A 19010-nucleotide genomic window follows, 5' to 3' on the forward strand; every position below is an offset into this window, starting at 1 on the left:
TAGGAGTGAATACATACATGTTGCAAGCATGCAAAAATAGCTCATCTACAAGCTCAAATCGTGTCACAGCGCAACTGGCTGTGAGGTTGTAGATCGACTTATTTTCCACTATTCCACAGTGGTCGTCAGAGTCTGCTGACTTGAACCCCATATGTCTGTCTGTCTGTCTGTCTGTCTGTCTGTCTGTCTGTCTGTCTGTCTGTTTGTCTTTATGTCTGTCTCTCTCATCTATGACAGTTACACACGTCCACCACCAGGGGGCGAAATGCATTAAGGCTAACTGCGCCTGGATCATTTAATGCACATGCGTGAAACACTTTGACCCGGACGTCCTTGTCTTGCATCACGTGGTCACGCCTAGTTTTCCAGTAGTGTAATGTTGTTGTTGAACAAAGAGAAAGAGCTCGTCGTGTCTCTCGGTCATTGTTGATGTTTGTGTCTTTACACATTCTATATTCCAGTAGGAACAGAAAGTTTGGTGGAAATGTCTCATAAAGGAGGTCAAATGGAGTCTGTACGGCTGAAGATAAATGAACACATGGCGTCGGTGGGAGAGGACATATTGTGTGTTTTGGACAAACAGCAGCAGAGTGGTGGTGATGTTTGTTGTGTGAAGCTTGATGTCAGAGTGTTTGTGTTGGAGCGCCTCAGTATGGCTGCACTGTTCATGTGCAGCCTCTTCCAGAGAGAGATGGAGACACTAGAAACTCTGCTGGAGAAACAAAACAAACTGCTGGACATTGATTTTGATATGGACATCGATCTACACACTGCAGGTTAGTAAACTATGGACAACACAAGCTTAGCTACAGGTAGCATTAAGCTAGCTGAACTCAATTACATTTCCCATTAGCTTCAAGTTGTTGTTCTTCTTGTTCAGGTACATAAGAGTAAAACATAAGAGTTGCAATACTCTCCATTGACAGCCCAAAGATCAAAATAGAAATTTCCGATCTGCTCGTATTAAACAACGTTAAACTCACCAACATTGCAGCTATAGCTACTCCGTACTGTACTGTACTACTCCATACTTAGCTTATACCAACTGACTTCAGTTCAGTCGACATGCACACGCACAACTTCCTCGAAAAACATGAAAGCGGCTGACTAAACAAGCGATTTAAACGCTTGTTTCAAGCTGTACATCTTCAGTGGGAGTAGTGTTCTCTACTGTACTGTACTACACTGTATTGTTACTATACTGTTACTGTACTGTAACAGGGTTAGTACTGTACTGCACTGTAGTACTGTACTCCTCCCTGGCGTGCGTGCGTGTGTGTTGCATTTTTTTGTGGGACCCAGGGTTAGGTTTATCCTCAAAAAGTCAACGGGGTTAGGACTAATGCTAACCATCAGACAGCATTGCCCAGGTGTTTATTTATTTTTGGCCTTTCCTTCTTCAGCGATCATCTTGTTTCGCGCATGAGCACTGCCGCTCACTTCCTTGTTTATGGCCTGACAAAGTGGCTCATAATTCTAAATCTAAGGTGCTCTCCATGGTTTTGATCGAAACGGCAATATTCTGTCTTCATTTCTTCATCTTGTTTGGAATATAAATGCTTCTAGGGAGAGTTTAGATGTGACATAATGGATAATGATGTCTCCCTGTTTTGGAGGGTAATGGAAGGTGGGGCTTTTCAGAGTAAAATCTGACTCATCTGCTGGGCACTCTAGTACATTTTTTCTGAAAGATTCCTGGGCAAAGAAAGTGTTAACTCTTTGAGCGTTTCAAGGATTTCTATATAGTAGGTAGATTTCTCTATGGCATAATCCCGTTTTTGAATGATTTATTGAAAATTCTCTGTTGTGAATGTGTGACAACGAAAGACCTTCGGAGAAAGCTTGACTTGTCTGCTTCCAGGAAGAAAATGAACTGAGTTGATAAAATGTTTAGTTTTTGTGTTGGAAGCCATTTAAAAGAGCCTGCATTTACACTGGGTAGTGTTTCTAGGACAACAACAAAAGTTATGCCCGGTTGAAGTTTTATTTTCTAAATAACTTTTTTTCTGCTGGGCGTACATAGCCATGCAATATCTCATTTTAAAGGGTGAGTTGTCTAGTTCAATTAAAATAAAATAAAAAGTTTCTCACATGTACCACTGTAGATATTTTGCCATCTATAAATAGCATGGTCAGTCATGATCAATCTGACCTATCCAGCTAAAAGTCCCTATAGCTCTGAATTGGAACATCATATAAACTCAATTCGTTTTTGGGGTAAAATTAGACATTCTAACGCACATTTTGATATATACCATGTTTACATAGTCTGACCAGTACCTTGTCTATTCATGCATGTATCTCAAAAACCTATTATGAAGAAACACAGTTTTGATAAAAAACACATCCAAGGACATTGTTTTGATATGACTTGGTGCCCATGAAATGTATCAAAATATAGACTTGAATGTATACTGTATTATAAAAAAGAAATTGAGTTATTACCATCTACCGTTACAGAGTAAATCACAGTTGAAACTCGCTTAAATCACAGTTGAAACTCGCTTAGTCATATACAATAAACCTCACAATAGTGAACAAAATAGCCATGACAGGTCTAACTCATTGTAAAAGCGTCTTTTATTTTTTATGACTACTAACATAATAAAATTATAATAAATATTACAGAAAATAAATAGGCCTACATACAAAACAGTTGTCCCCAAACTCCCCAGTGTCCCCAAACCACTGCATTCCAGTTGTTCTTGACGGTGTGTGTGTGTGTAGGCTAAATAATAATAATAAAAAAAAAAGAAACTGCCCCCCTGAAATGAATGAATCCGGTTCAGTGTCGGAGAACTCCATCGCAGTCTTGACTCTTCGTCTTCATCATCATCCTCCTCCTCATCTGATGTCAGTTCTAAATATATAAAAAATAAACATTTAGCTGTTGTCAGTGCACGCTACTATTACATGGTGTTTGTAGCTGGCTGCTAGTATCACGATAAAATAATAGGCGACGTTAGAATGACACCAATGAGTGCTCGCAGGTATAATATCCAGCACCATTGCGTCGCCACATTCCACTGGCTGTTGGCTAGTTGCTAGCAAACACTGCAGAAATGGTACTGGCTATTGGCCGGGGGGGGGGGGGGGGGGGACGTAGGCTATCTGACATCATCGTCATCATCATCATCATCGGTGACACACTAAACAATGTAAAATCATGATTGTATACAATACAATGAATGCGATTATCATGCAAGCTCATAACTCATGGACAAAAGAAATCTACAAGCTCACAACGCGTCGCGCATGTGACCTGTTTGAGCTTGTAGAGCTGGCTGCTAGTATCACGATAAAATAATAGGCGACGTTAGAATGACACCAATGAGTGCTCGCGGGTATAATATCCAGCACCATCGCGTCGCCACATTCCACTGGCTGTTGGCTAGTTGCTAGCAAACACTGCAGAAATGGTACTGGCTATTGGCCGGAGGGGGGGGGGGGGGGGGGGGGACGTAGGCTATCTGACATCATCGTCATCATCATCATCACACGGTGACACACTAAACAATGTAAAATCATGATTGTATACAATACAATGAATGCGATTATCATGCAAGCTCATATAACTCATGGACAAAATAAATCTACAAGCTCACAACGCGTCGCGCATGTGACCTGTTTGAGCCTGTAGATCAGGGGTGCCCACGCTTTTTTGACTTGAGAGCTACTTTCAAAATGACCCGCTCAACAAGATCTACCCATCAAAAAAGTATTATTCCATTGCTGAAAACAAGAGGGGGGGGGGGTGATGGAATTGGAATGGTTTTCTTGTATATACAGTAACTTCGTAATGCTACTGACGTTTGTGCGCAACACTATTGAAAACAGAGTGCTTTGTGGGTTTCAGCTGACAGTCCCCTTTTGATGTTAATCACTCAAGTCAACGTAATTCAAGTGGCAGATGCCATTTAAAGAAATATATTTAAATGATGTATTTTTAGGGCCATGTCATGTGATCTACCTGCACACCCTTTGTGATCTACTGGTAGATCACAATCTACCTTTTGGGCACCCCTGCTGTAGATCATCATGTTTGTTCTCCGTCTTTGTAGACAGTAAAAGGTGCTGGCTAATGGCTGGAGGGGGGGTTAGTGTCGGTCGGTGCAGTACAAATGTATCGTAGCAGGCATGCAGCCATGCACGCATGGCAGTACAATTATTTTATATTGTAGCGTGCCATATAGGCGATCTGATCTGAAGAGTAACGTTCGCTCCTTTTATTTACTGTCTACAAATACGGAGAACAAACATGCATCGTTTACTGAAGCAACGCGTGGTTATGCGCGACGCGTTGTGAGCTTGTAGATTTCTTTTGTCCATGATTTCTGATCACTATAGAAGGGCATTTTCTACAATAAGATTACCTCAAAACATTCCGGGTTGATCGTCTTCTTTCAATGGTTTCCCGGTATGGCTCAAGTCATCGGACGACGATGAGGAGACAATGAGTGGTAGTGGCCGGTCCCCGCTCCGGTTCTAAGCCCAGCCACCGGTCCCAGCGACCGGGCTGGTGGGGACTGGAGAAGGCGACTGGGACGCGTATGGATCAATACTACTACCACAAAACTCGCTCAAATAAATATTACTGCTTTCAACTTTTTCTGATAGAAAATCGCTCGGGCGAGACGGCAAACGGGCTGAACACTGAAAACTATGAAAACTCCCTCCGCCCCCACTGTTTACTGGGGGGTGGAATCAGCTTCCAATGGCAAAGCGTACACGTGTGTCACGTGACACGGGTTTTCTGGGAAATGTAGTTGATATTTATGCTCAATACTCTATACAGAGGTGCGGACCGAATTAATCTATTGGTATTAGTAAAAAAAGAGAACTACGGAAAATCACGTACAAGTCAGACAGAACTAATGCATAACTCCACGTGTTTTCCAGTAGTAATCTGTCTAAGGGTTAAACAATGGCGATCCTTGCAAAACAAATATGATAATAAATGTCACCAAATGAGAAAAAGCACTTTGAGTTGTTGTGCTGATGCTACGTCTTCTCTCCTCCTTCTGTCTGTGTGTAAAGAGGTTTCAGCTGAATATGAGGAGTCGAGATCCAGTCTGGTCCAGGAGGAACCACAGCATCAGGAGAGGAGATCCAGTCTGGTCCAGGAGGAATCACAACCACACATTAAAGATGAACAGGAAGAAGATGCTGATGTGTCACCATTGACATTACTACACTGGAAGACAAGCTGTGACTCGGGTAAACAAAAAAAGAAAAACACTATCTAAATATCCATATATATATATATATTCTAATTTAATGTTGTATGTCACAGTTTTAATATTTTTATTGTTTGTTTTTTAGTCTGGCGAAGAGGAGGTGGTCTGACGCAAGCCAGCTGTTGCACTGGAAGTCCCAACAAATGCATGCTTAGCGTTGAGATGGTACTTTAACTAATTTGTTGTATTCCTTCATTCCAGACCAGTGTGTGGAGTCCAGTATGCGGGTGAAGATCAGTTCTCCAGCCACGACTGTTTCTGTTAAACAGGAACCTGAAGACCACCTTAAACGGCAACCTGAAGACCACCTGGATCTCAGTAAGTTTCCAGCACACTCTCTGTATTTATTGTATTGGTGAAAGTGGGTCGGTACTGACGGTGTTACGGCCACGCTACACCAGGCTTTTCTCGCGCGTTTACCCTAAACGCGCACGCGGGAGAAAACGCGCGAGAAAAGCCTGGTGTAGCGTGGCCGTAAAGATGAACCTATATGAGTCGGTTATCGATTTTAGCATTAACAGTGTGACTACATCGATGCATTGACCCCTGCATTGACCGAAGCTTTACAGTTAATTCTACCTCAGTATTAAACCATTTAGGCCTGACGTCGAAATAAATAAAAAGTCTTTGAAAGAGTATATATTCAAAGATTTGTGCCACATTTTCATGATTTTTCAAAAATAGCAGACCTACAAGCTCGTAGCGCGCCACTCGGTGGCGCGCTATGAGCTTGTAGATCTGCTATTTTTCAATAGCTAAATAATGCTTAGTTAAAACACAAACGGGTTTCCGTCCAGAATGGGTTAACTAACCTGCTGCAGAGAATCAGTGATCTAACATTTACAAGTTATTACTTATAAAAATAATAATGAGTACCTGTCATTCAGCTCGTCTCACATCTTCTATGAGATTACATTCATAGAGTCTTTGTATTATTTTTCTTAGACTTTCTGCACGTTCCTGTGTGTAAAGAGGAGGTTCCACCTGGAGATGAGAGGAGCTCCAGTCTGGTCCAGGAGGAACCACAACCTCTACAGAATAAAGATGAACAAGAGGAGCTTCTTCAAAGACCAGAAGAGGCTGGTGTGTCAACGTTGACATTACTAGCAGTGAAAAGTGAAGATGATGAGACAGAGCCTGTAGCCGGCACCTCAGCTGAACATATGAAAACAAATTCTGATGCAGAGGACTTTGGAACATCACCAACTACTGATGACCAGCTCCTCTCTTCACACTGTTCTGAATCTGACATCACTGAAGACAGTGAAGAGTGGGAGGAGACTAGGGGAGATCAGTCGGCTTTAAACACACTGAGTGTGTGCAAGCTGTACCAGGACCTGAAATCATCAAAACAGCTCTTTTCGTGTACAGTTTGTTGTACAGGCTTTAGTCATACGGGTAATCTAAAAAGACACATGGTGACTCATACAGGTGAAAAGCCTTTTTCGTGTACAGTATGTGGTAAAGGCTTTAATCGTACGGGTAGTCTAAAAACACACATGATGACTCATACAGGTGAAAAGCCCTTCTCTTGCACAGTATGTGGTAAAGGCTGTGCTCACAAGGGTGATCTAAAAACACACATGATGACTCATACAGGTGAAAAGCCCTTCTCTTGTACAGTATGTGGTAAAGGCTTTCGTTCTACGGGTAATCTAAAAACACACATGAGGACTCATACAGGCGAAAAGCCCTATACTTGTACAGTATGTGGTAAAGGCTTTGCTGTCAACTCTCATCTAAGAATACACATGCGGACTCATGCAGGCGAAAAGCCCTATACTTGTACAGTATGTGGTAAAGGCTTTGCTGTCAACTCTCATCTAAAAACACACATGTGGACTCATACAGGCGAAAGGCCATTTTCTTGTGCAGTATGTGGTAAAGGCTTTACTCAGCCGGGTAGTCTAAAAACACACATGAGGACTCATCAAGTGGGAAAGCCTTTAGTTTAAGACATATGATCAGTCATTCTAATCCGGGATGACAATGATGCAAAAGCAGATGAATTTCATAACCTGACAATATCAACATAAAATACACATTGATAGCTTCTTGTGATGGGTTTTTGTTTTGTCTTGTGCATGAATCTTACTTTCTATTCAACATGATATTTATTTTATTGTATCTTGCATCATTCCCTCCCGCTCATAGGTTACTGGTAGTACAATATGAGCATCAATGTGTGTCCACATTGGTCAGGACTTTACACATCATATTCATAATCATTAGTATTCATGCAATAATTATGTTCATTGATATGCAGTTTGTGTTGCTGTGTGTTGTTTAGATTGTTACATTATCATAGTACATAATATAGTAGATTCCAGAGGGACGGTGTACGTTCCACATTTGTTTCTTTTTTAGAGGTGTTTTTAATAAACTCTTGAAGAGTATGTATACTGTATGTATGTGTGTTGTTTTGTTTTGTTTAATAAAGTTTTCATCACTACAGGTCCTCTGTGTGTGTTTTATCATGCACATATTCAACTTATGACAAGGATATCCAGAGGTTCTGTAGAAATGTGTAGTAAAAGTAGAAATATAAGGAGTAAAATACAATAATGTATTTGGCACCAATTTATTAAATAAATGTTAAAAAGCACTATAAGATTTTTACATCTGTGGGAGACCAATGTCCTATAGGGTTCTATAGGTGTGTGTGTGTGTGTGTGTGTGTGTGTGTGTGTGTGTGTGTGTGTGTGTGTGTGTGTGTGTGTGGTGTGCGTGCGTGTGCTTGTGTTTTTCCCCTTATTTACCCAGGGTAGTAGCAACGCCCTGCACATAGAAACACACAGACAGACACACATTAAAACCTGGGAGCTGACCAGTACAACCACAGTCTGATACTGTTGGCCACTAAGCAGCTCCACTTGAGCAAGTCACTGCCTTGCTCAAGGGCACTTCAGCTGTGTTGGGTGAGTGATAACCAATCACTTTCTGACCCAGATTGTTCCTGCCTGTCCAGGGAATCGAACCGGCAACCTTTCAGCAATAAGGACGCTCCTTTTAGGCCCACACAAACGTGTGTGTGTTTCAAATTAACTTATAATAAGAAATCCTGGCAACATTTACTTAACTGCAGTCAGGTTCCATTTCAATGTTTCATAAAAAGACACATAGATGATAATGACGGGCCATCATCAGAGATATTTACACAAGTTTCAATGTCTTGGTCAATGTTTTGTCTTCGCCAAAGAAAGCAAACCAGAGATGTTGACAGTTCATTTCCAAAGTGATCAATTAACACATTGATTGCTACAGAATATAGCCAGGCCTGTTCTTCTGGTGCTATAGGCTTAAGATTGAACAAAATGTTCTCTTATAGCGAGAATCACACGCATACATCAAAAGAAAGCTGAACTTGTCCACTTCAATTTAAAAAATACATTTTTATTTTACCATCTTCCATTCTGGAGATATTGACCTTTTTGCAACACCTGCTTTTGCTATCTTGAACAGCGAGCAGAGTTATGGATGGTTTAAAGTCAGAGACATTGACAGGCAGATATAAAAATGAACACAATAAATATCCTATACATCCTATACACCGAATGAAAGCCCTGAATGTGTACTTTTACGAGGAAAACAGTACACATTGATCCCATCTACAGTTTGACAGTAATTGGTTATTGAATGCAGCTTGTGCCCACCAGATAACTTCAGAGAAGACATGGACCTGAACTCAATATTCACAAAATAAGGCCTATAGCGACAAACAGAAGACTCTCTGCTTTCATAAGGAAAAAAATTATACTGTAATAATAAAAATCATACCCCTGTGAAGTGAGCGGTGCAACTCTACTTCTCTACTTATTCACTACAGCTCGCTATATACGGACTGAGACAGAAAGTCATGTAAACCTTTTATTTACAGTTTGGTCTGTAAACTTCTACTGTAATAATAAAAATCACACCCCTGTGAAGTGAGTGGTGCAACTCTGTCCCACAGAGTTTCACCACTCACTTTACACCCCTGTGAAGTGAGTGGTGCAACTCTGACTCATGACTTTGTCTCAGTCCGTATATAGCGAGCTGTAGTGAATAAGTAGAGAAGTAGAGTTGCACCGCTCACTTCACAGATATTTTTATATCTGCCTGTCAATGTCTGACTATAAACCTTCATAACTCTGCTTTCTTAGATGATGATCGCCTCGCCTAATCTATCTCACAGATCTGCTTTCATTGTCTTGATCGCAGTAACATGTGGGGGGTCCATGGGCACATTGGGCAGCAAAAGTCTTGATCCGTACGGCTATAAAAAGTCCCATTCCACCGTTCGGTTCAGAACTATAGTATAACGGTGAGACGCGTTGTCATTAGCTGATTTTGTTTTGCAAGCTAGTATAGGGGAACATGCCTGGGCATGCAGCTTTTCATCGCTCCCCCGTAGGAGCGATGGAAAAAAGCTTCACCTCGTCCAGAGAGGTGCTAAGCCCAGCTGTGATGTCGACGACAAGGAGAATATGACTTCCACAGATCACAACACCACGGTTTAGGACGCGGAAAAGTTCGTTATACATTACACCCGGGTCGATTACGTCCCCGACGCGTTCATTGCGGTCTTATCACTACAATTATAATGAATAAAAAAGCGTTACAATCACACATCCGAGCGATCTCCGATTATGACGGCTCTGCATGGCGATACGTGATCCCCCAACGGAAGACTGTCTGTTGTCATGGCGCCCCCTCGATACTGTGGTTCGTTTGTTAGTTCGTAGTATGAAGAAGGAAACATGCATCTGTCCATGTGTGTTGCAGACGTTATGCAATGCCGATCCGGTGCAGATCATGTGTTTAGGCAGCGTTCCGTTCATCATGTTTTTTTCCGAGAGACAGAGCCCCCATCTCGCAAGGTCCTCCTCCTCAGGAGAAACAGGAGGGGAGGGGGGAATCGAGTATTATAGTGTTGGGTGAAATGTCCGAGGTGGAGGAAAGCCTGGTGAGGCGAGGTTAGGTGAAATTTGATTCTTCTATTCACCCACCGACTAGATCATGGCATGGGCGCGTCCATTTTACCCTGGCTTCTACACGTAAAGCGGCCCGCCCTCCTGTTTTCAGGAGGGGAGGGGGCTTTTTTTTCTTTTTCTGATCACGTGAGCGGGACTAAGCAGCAATGACAGGGGGATGGTTCTTCATTGTCCGGGTGGGTAAAAAGATGAATGAAAGTATTCAATAAAAAAGTGATTAAAACGTATGGATACGTGATTCGCACCGGACGTTTGATTAATTAAAGACGTACGGATACGTGGTTAGCAAATTATGTGTTAACATTGACTGACTGCAGTTTCTTCCAGCAGTGAAATGTCCATTTAAGGATGCTTATGAGCAATCACTGAAGGATTCTGATAAAGAATGTGATGACAAAAATGAGTGAATTTGCCAGCAAGTAAAAAGAAGAATGATTTGTTTTTGTAACCACACTCTATTGTTTTGTTTTTTTTCACGTGTGCAGCTCTAAATCCTTTCCCATTCACATACAAATCTAGTTTATATTACTGCATTGCCTATTTCTTGCCTCAAATTTCGTTTTCCAGAAACATTTTAGTGTGCCTTTTTGTGTGTGTAAATAATGTGACAGTGTTGTAATGGAAATAACCTGGGATAGAACTTTCTTTTAAACTTTAAAGGAAAGTTCTATGCATGCACAACCAATCCATAGACTTTAAAATGTAAAGTCTATGGATTGGTTGTGCATGCATTTTCACTCTGTAGACATAGCTGGTATCACACATGCACACCCTCTATAGACATCAATGGTAATAGATTCACACACACCCTCTATAGACATCAATGGTAATAGATTCACACATACACAAGTAAATGGTAATAGATTCACACATACACAAGTAAATGGTAATGTAGTTCACACATTACCTCAGTCAGTCTGTAGACGGAACTGGTAATGTAGTTCACACATACACACCCTCTATAGAGGTCAATGGTAATGCATGCATCCACACCCGGCTTCATGACTTCATGGCTTCATAATATTATGTCCATATCCCATGAAATAAGATTATACAGGGGTCTCTGTGCCAAAAGGATAGTATCAATCATTTAGCTGCAGACCCCCTGAAATAACCTTTGAGAATAGAAAACCAGTTATTTATCTGTCTTTCTTTCTTTCTTTCTTTCTTTCTTTCTTTCTTTCTTTCGATGATGTTGCTGTTGTTCCCTTCCCCACGGCAACATATTCTGGAAGAGGAAGTTATAGGCTTGTGTGATGAGTTTATAATCTAGTCATGTCATTTCAGTGGCATTGTTATTTAGGTTGTTCCAGTATACACTTAGTATTTTAAAAACACTTTAAACAGTGAATCATATATAGCACAGTATAGCCTACTGTATGTATAATTAGTAACTGACTCTGGCAAAAGCCAAACTCACCCCTGAGTCAAAGTGTTAAAGTCCTAAATGTATAAATAGCAACTGTTAAAATGCACTTACGGAAGGTTTAAGTACAACCGCTGTTGTAATACACATACTGTACCTGTTTTCCCAATGCTGTACATGTTTTCCCTTTTTTACTTTCTTTATGATGATTTCCTGTATATTTGCACATCTCTAAATTTTCTAATGCATTGAAAATGGTGGACCCTGTTGTAAACTAGTGTAAATGCTTTATCATGGTTCGTCCACAGTTTTTATAATGACTTGTGCTTTCTTACCCATTCTACATACTGTGAAATATATAGTTAAATCAATCAACCAATCAATCAATTACATATTAACAAGTGGATATCCCATTATACAAGTACCTATTTCTTGTAGTGGTGAAACAGTGTTTTTGTATTTTTACTGAAAGTTACACATATTTTCACTGAAAAGTACAAATAAAACATTTGCCACAAACTGCAAATGTGGGGCATGAATCATCATGTGTTGCTTCACCAAATCATCCTATTTGTACTGAGGGTGTGTGCATATTAGAGACCGGTTTATGTTAGATTGTTTGAGGCCAGATTATTCCGGCCCAATGCTGCACTGATTTTGGAGAATGAAGAACCAGTGGTTTGAAAACTGAGACCTAAAACCCAACGGTTTTAAAATTGAGAACCAAAACCCAGCGGTTTTAAAACTGAGAACCAAAACAGAACTGTTGTCTCCTAGGAACTAAACCTAAGAAACATTATTAATTGTCCAGTTATATTCTTTGGGAATTTGTTCGCACATCATTGGACTAGGGAGTAGATTATGTTTAGTTGCAGACAGTGAAGTGGAAGGTTAAGTTGTCCTTTTTCTATTGTCCAGTTTCTGTCTATTGTTTGCCCCCTCACACCCACCCCCTTCACCACCATCTCTGATTGGACAATCAGACTCACTCTGTGAGTATTTAGCAGGGCTCTGTTTTGTTTGGTGACACTGTAATCGCTGCAAGTTGTTAAGACCTAACTTCTCTTCTGGACTAGGGAATAGGTTTTTCTCTAAAATTGCGTTGTACTTCGCTTGACGAGGGAGTTAATATTTAATTTGAAGGGTTAAGGGGGGAAACAGTGGAACTGTTTGCATCTATTGTTGTCTATTAGTAAAATAAATAAAAAAGCTCTGAAACATGTCTTTACTACAAACACTGAAGTCCTTGGTCAATGAGCGGCTATCGGCAGCTGCTGAAGAGATATTTGGGACCATTGGAAGAATTCTAACAGAATATGAGGACGAAGCTTTCCACTTGAAGCAAGAAATTGTCCGCCACCACAGACTGCTGGATACAGATTTAAAATTGGGCACCGAATTACATCACAGAGCAGGTTGGTAAAATTACTTACACAATTACTTACAAAATATGTTTGGGAAAGGGGGATGCATTTCAGAGCAATTGCCCTGGGAATGGTAGGTATAATACTAACTAATTTGGTGGGGAAAAATAAAGATTTGCATTTGTCTGTTATGTTTCCTCTAAGTGTATTGTCTTTTGCCCAGACATCCAGAAACTTCCTTTGTGTAAAAGCTGCCCTGTGCAGCAGGAGAGGAACTCCAGTCTGGTTCAGGAGGAACCAGAGCCTCTGCAGATTAAAGAAGAACAAGACAAAATGCTTTTCGGACCAGAGGAGGGGTTGACATTACTAGCTGTGGAAAGTGAAGATGGCCAGCACTTCAACCGAACACAAGACAACACAAGCTGATGCAGAGGACTGTGGAACTGTGGAACATGACGACAACCAACTAGTGATGACCAGCGACCCACATCTCACTGAAGAAGTTGACCAGTGGGAGGAATATCAGTCGGCTTTAAAAATACTGAAATCCCACAAGATTTCTGGAGTGATTTGTGAAGTGGAGGGATTGTCTTTGAGCAACACTCTTTCCCATGACGTAACATTCTTGAAAGAGACCCAATCCACGAGTCGCACAGAGAAGGACATCTTCAGTTACACATACTGTGGCAAAATGTTTAAAGGGGCATTCCACGCATTATCAACATTTTACTATGTCATTAATATACCTTAGAGCTGTCGTGTGGATATAATAAAAAAGTCCCCCCATTATGTGTTTCCTAGAACTGTAATTATGAAAAAAAATCATTAACATGATTTTTTTCAGACCTCTAGTTCTAGGAAACACAGAATGGGGGGACCTTTTTATTATTTCCACACAACAGCTCTAAGGTATATTAATGATATGGTATAGTAAAATGTTGAAAATGAGTGGAATTCCCCTTTAATGGAAAGGGAACTCTGAATATGCACACAATGATTCATACAGTTTGTAGCAAAGGTTGTAGTGGCAGGAGTACGTTAAAATTGCACATGATGTCCCATACAAGGGGAAAGCCTGTTACTTGTGTAGTTTGTGGCAAAAGGTTTAATCTAAAGTGTGATCTAAAAACACACATGACAACTCATACGGGGAAAGACCATTTACTTGTACGGTTTGTGGCAAAGGCTGTAGTCACATGGGTAACCTAAAAATAAATATGAGGACTCATACAGGGGAAAAGCCCATTAATTGTACTGTGTGTGGCAAAGGATGTATTAACACAAGTCACCTAAAAATACACATGATGACTCATATGGGGGAATAGACATTGATGTACTTGTGCCAGAGTTGAGAGACCAACTGCGAAGCAGTCAAAACAAGACTACTGTATATATTTTGCAACGTGTGTGCCTTTTTAAATTAGTTTTTCAATTGTATTTTGCACATTTTACCCTGATGACACTGTATACGTCAGTGGATCTACTGTTGCCATATAAAATATCGTTCTTCATTTCATTGTATACATCCTGATCTCTGATGCAAGTCATAATGTTCTGTCATTGTGTTGCGGGTTCGAATCCTGATCCAGACGAACTTTTCTGCGTGCCTTCCCCACCATCTCTCTACTTGTATGGAATGACAATAAAACTCATTGAACCTTGAATGTATATTTCTTCATGATAAGGAGAGCAACAGGTACAGTGATTGAAATTAATTTCTGTTGTCTGTCCTTTGACCACCATAACTTATTATGGAAAGTAAACTGTCACTGTAATCCCTGCATGTGTTCACATTAGTATTAGCATCTTCACATGGTGGATATGCCTATTATTTTCTTTAGCCATAAAGTCAATCAATCAATCATCCAATTACATACACGTCGGCAATGTATGTAAAAATATACTAAAACATGATCTGCTTTATGCATAAAACAAACAAACAAACACATGTAACATGTACATGTAGGCCTACATAATATTGTACCACATATAGATGGCTCTGCACACATCCCGTCCAGTGGGTGGCAGTGGTTCACCTCTAGGCAACATTTTGTAATGTGAACAGCCAATGAGAAGACGCTATTGATGTCATGTGACGTGTGGTGTTCTCTGGATACGCGTGTGGCTGAATGTGCCCTCTGTTTTCCATCACAATTCGTGCACACTGTTTTATTGTATCTATTTCAACGGGTAAGTCGAAACATTAACCGTGTGTGTGTGTGTGTGTGTGTGTGTGTGTGTGTGTGTGTGCTACATCCGTATACATATTCTCTTATGGGGTGTCCCTGGCATATCTAGACTCAATTTGGGGGTCCTTGCCGTGAAAACGTTTGGGAACCACTATGGTGCAACTTCCCATTGACAGCCCATTCATCTAAACAGAAAAATCCTATCTAATTGTATTAAACAACATCAAACTCACCAACATTGCAGTACGGAAAAAGCTTGAATTATCCTCTTTCAATCTGTAAAGTGTTTGTTTCATAAAAATCCACCGTAGACATGTTATGAGCTACTTGTCAAGAAATTCTGTGCAGTTTTTTTTCCCCTTCTAAATCAGAGTTTGGGAGTGCTCGTTGGAATGGATATCACTCAACAGCTATGTGTACGACCAAATAATGCAGGAGGCAGCAGGAGGTTGCTTTACTAAAAACAAGTGCTTCCAAACTCATAATACTTTTCTGTTTGGATGAATGGCCGGGCTGTCAATGGAAAATTGCATCTGCACCTTGCTTTGGAGATGGCCGCGGTCTGCATAAGTTCAATTGCACAAGTACACTGTAGGCCTCTCTTAACATTTTTCAGTATCATGGTAAGAACCCTACATTTTGCATTTAATAACATTTTAAAATGTAGCTGCTCCAAATTAACTCACGAGTCTGAAAAATCTATAAAATACATATATACGATAGTCTAAATCTTAGCCTAGGTATGTAGTTGTGTTGCTATTGTGCAACAATTTTTTTTATTTCTAAATACTATTTTAAGCATATTTAACAAATCTGAATTCAGCAAATAATTCAGGTGATGATGTCTAAATACATCTCACTTTGGGGAAACAAAAAAATAAATATTGCACTATTCCTAGTTATGCCTTTTATATAGTATTTTCAAGTGTGACGCATGTTGATACATTTAAATGTATATTTGACACCAGTTGTCCTAATTTATTATTACTTGACTTTCCCCAGTTCCGCTACTAATGAAAGCATGTCACTTGAGCCCTACTTCGAAACAATAACCTCCTTGGTGCAGCGAGGCTGCATATTTGAACACATTTCTTCCCAACTCATCTCCATGGGTTTGGAAAAGGGTGCTTCTGTGCCCAATATAAAGAAAATTCTAAAAAAAAAGAGTGGTGTCCGATCAACATCTAGAAGCAGCAATATTGTTGAAGCTGTTGAAGAGGTAAGGGCCACTTCACCCCTTTTGCAACCAGCGCTTATTTTATTGATGTTTAGGACACAAGAAACACTTTCCTGGAGTTTTGATGTGTGTAAAATGTATTTTTTTAGAGGTTAGGGTTAGGGTCATTTTTTAGATATTTTAGATATTTTAGTTAGGACGCCATGTTCATGACCAAATATATGTCATGAAAACGTGGTCTCACTTCCTTTCTGAACTACAAAGTCACACCTCCATGCAGCCTACTCCCTCTCCACGGAGGGGAAGTGGACTAAATCCTTATGGGCATTGTAGGAATTCCTCAATCCAGTCAAACCCTAGTCAAACACACAGACTTCATTATTTTTCTGGCCATAGGGTGCAAATTGTACTGTTATCTACTACAAATACTATTAACATTGAGTGACTGCAGTTTCTTCAAAAGGTGAAATGTCCCTTTAAGATAATGGGTAAATGTACAGTATGTACTCGGCATGCCCGAGAATGGTAGGCTTTTAGTACGGCCCTTGCAGTATTAATCATTGTTCTGGTGGTGTAATTACTATTACTGTTTTTATATTTTTGTATATGTTATTTAGCCAGCAAAGGTGTGCATGCTGCAGAACACAGAGTTGGAGCTGCACTAAGTGTTGTGCATCCGCCAAACCACATGACACGTGACACCCACAACACCAGAGGGAGTGCAACGAACCATGTACAACCCAGATTCGGCACAAACAAGGGACTAAATTATTTTCGCTCCTATGCCACCAAAATGTGGAACGCCCTACCAACTGTCATTAAGACATGCAAATCCCTTGACTCCTTCAAAACCGCTCTCAAAGGGCACCTACGGACGGCTGCAATTCGAAACTGGCCCCTGTAAAATCGGAATCCCTCAAACACGAACGCAAGGACAACACAAGAGACGGTCGCGGCCACACAGCCAACTCAAGGTATGGCCACTGAGCCGACTTGGGGACCCATCGCAAGGACAACACAAGAGACGGTCACGGCCACACAGCCAACTCAAGTTTCTTTTCCCTTTTTACCTCCTTTATGATGAATTCCTGTTCTGTCTATAGAAGTGTCTATTTGTACGTCTCTAAATGTTTTGATGATTTGAACATGGTGGACCCTATTGGAAACAAGTGTAATGCTTAATTGGGTCGTCCACTCACAGTTAACAGCCTTTGTATTGAGTTTGTGCTTGAAATGTACTGTAATTCTGCAAACTGTTAATAAATTCTTCAATCAATCAATCAAAACGTACTCAAGTAAGTTTGCACCTAAATGCTTAATTTGTCGTGAAGTCTGAGCTTGTATCATATGTCACATGTCCTTTTGTCTCTCCTTCACATACAACCTGCATTTGTAGGTGCTGTCCAATGCAGCTTTAATGCAATGATTGAACTAGATCTGAATATAACATGCATGTCTAACAGTGATAGTCACCCATAATGGGCGATATTTGTGTGTGGAAAATAGCTAATAACATTAATTTATTTGTGTGCACTGAGGTACCTTCTAAAACAAAATGTGGATGTTTTCTTGGTGTTGTTAATTTAGACATGTAGTAGTGTGTTACATTTTTGAGGGCCGCAAGCCCCTCCTATGCCCAAACACAAACTTTGCTTGTGATTGGCTGATTTCCCCAAAGTGATGATTTGATTGGCTGATTACCCCAAAGCGATGATTTGATGTGACACCACTTTTTTGAAGACAAGAATGTTAACAATTCCCATCAGCAAAAAAAACACCACAAACATTGCTTGTGTTTGGCTGAAAAGTGACCAGTTTTTTGAAGACGAATGTGAGGAATTCACATAGGCAATTACATAAGAGTGCCCCTCACTTCACACAGGTGTGTGAAGCATTACAGACATTAGTTGCTGAACACATGGCTGATTCATGTGACTGGAAACAAACAAGACATTTTGCACAGAGCACCATTTCTGGCCCTTTCATGACGACGAGAGACCCAGAAGTGAATTCCCCATTCATTTTCCTCAGATATTTTTCAAAAAGTATTTATTTGAAGACGTTTACGCTGTGGACAAAGTCAACTCGGATCCTGACAAATCATGACAAGTGTGTTTGTGTGTTGTTTCTAATTATTTGATCGTCCCAAAACATTGTGTTTATTGTCATGATTTGTCACGATCCGAGTTGGCTTTGTCCGTGGTGTAAACGTCTTTATATAAATACTTTTTTGAAAAGTCGGAAAATGATTGGGGAATTTACTTCTGGGTCTCTCGTCGTCATGAAAGGGGGCGGGACTGCAACGCTCTATGCATGCAATGAAAAAATAGCCTTCATTTGGTTTTAGGACTGTCCATGTAATGTTGTAGCCACACAAGTCTTCACTATTCTTGCATGTATCCTAGGGATTAAGAAACTTGAATCCCATGGCAGCGGTGGCCGAACGGATTGCGGAGTGGTCTTGATACCGGAAGGTCGCCAGTTTGAATCAGCGGTCCGACACGTTAAAATTACCACCGCTGAAGTGCCCTTGAACAAGGCATTGAACCACTACGATGAAATGTTCTATGAGCAGGGCCTGGCTGGAAACAAGTTCTTGAGCTTAGCCCAGATACCCTGGGTAAATATAGTAATCATTTCATTTCATTTCATTTCATGCCCTACAATGCGTGCTACATGGGTCAGAAGCTGCTTATGGACCAGA

General features: G+C 40.6%; 1 long non-coding RNA gene across 1 annotated transcript; it reads left to right on the top strand.

Moving 5' to 3' along the window:
* The first annotated feature begins 366 nt into the window (after positions 1-366).
* LOC306927034 lies at positions 367-7691 on the top strand. Its single transcript, XR_013790477.1, has 4 exons — positions 367-776; positions 5038-5217; positions 5439-5555; positions 6183-7691. It is a non-coding gene; the product is annotated as an uncharacterized lncRNA (long non-coding RNA).
* Positions 7692-19010: the final 11319 nt, after the last annotated feature.

The sequence above is a fragment of the Electrona antarctica genome, assembly GCF_951216825.1.
Source record: "Electrona antarctica genome assembly, chromosome: 7".
Lineage (NCBI taxonomy): Eukaryota > Metazoa > Chordata > Actinopteri > Myctophiformes > Myctophidae > Electrona > Electrona antarctica.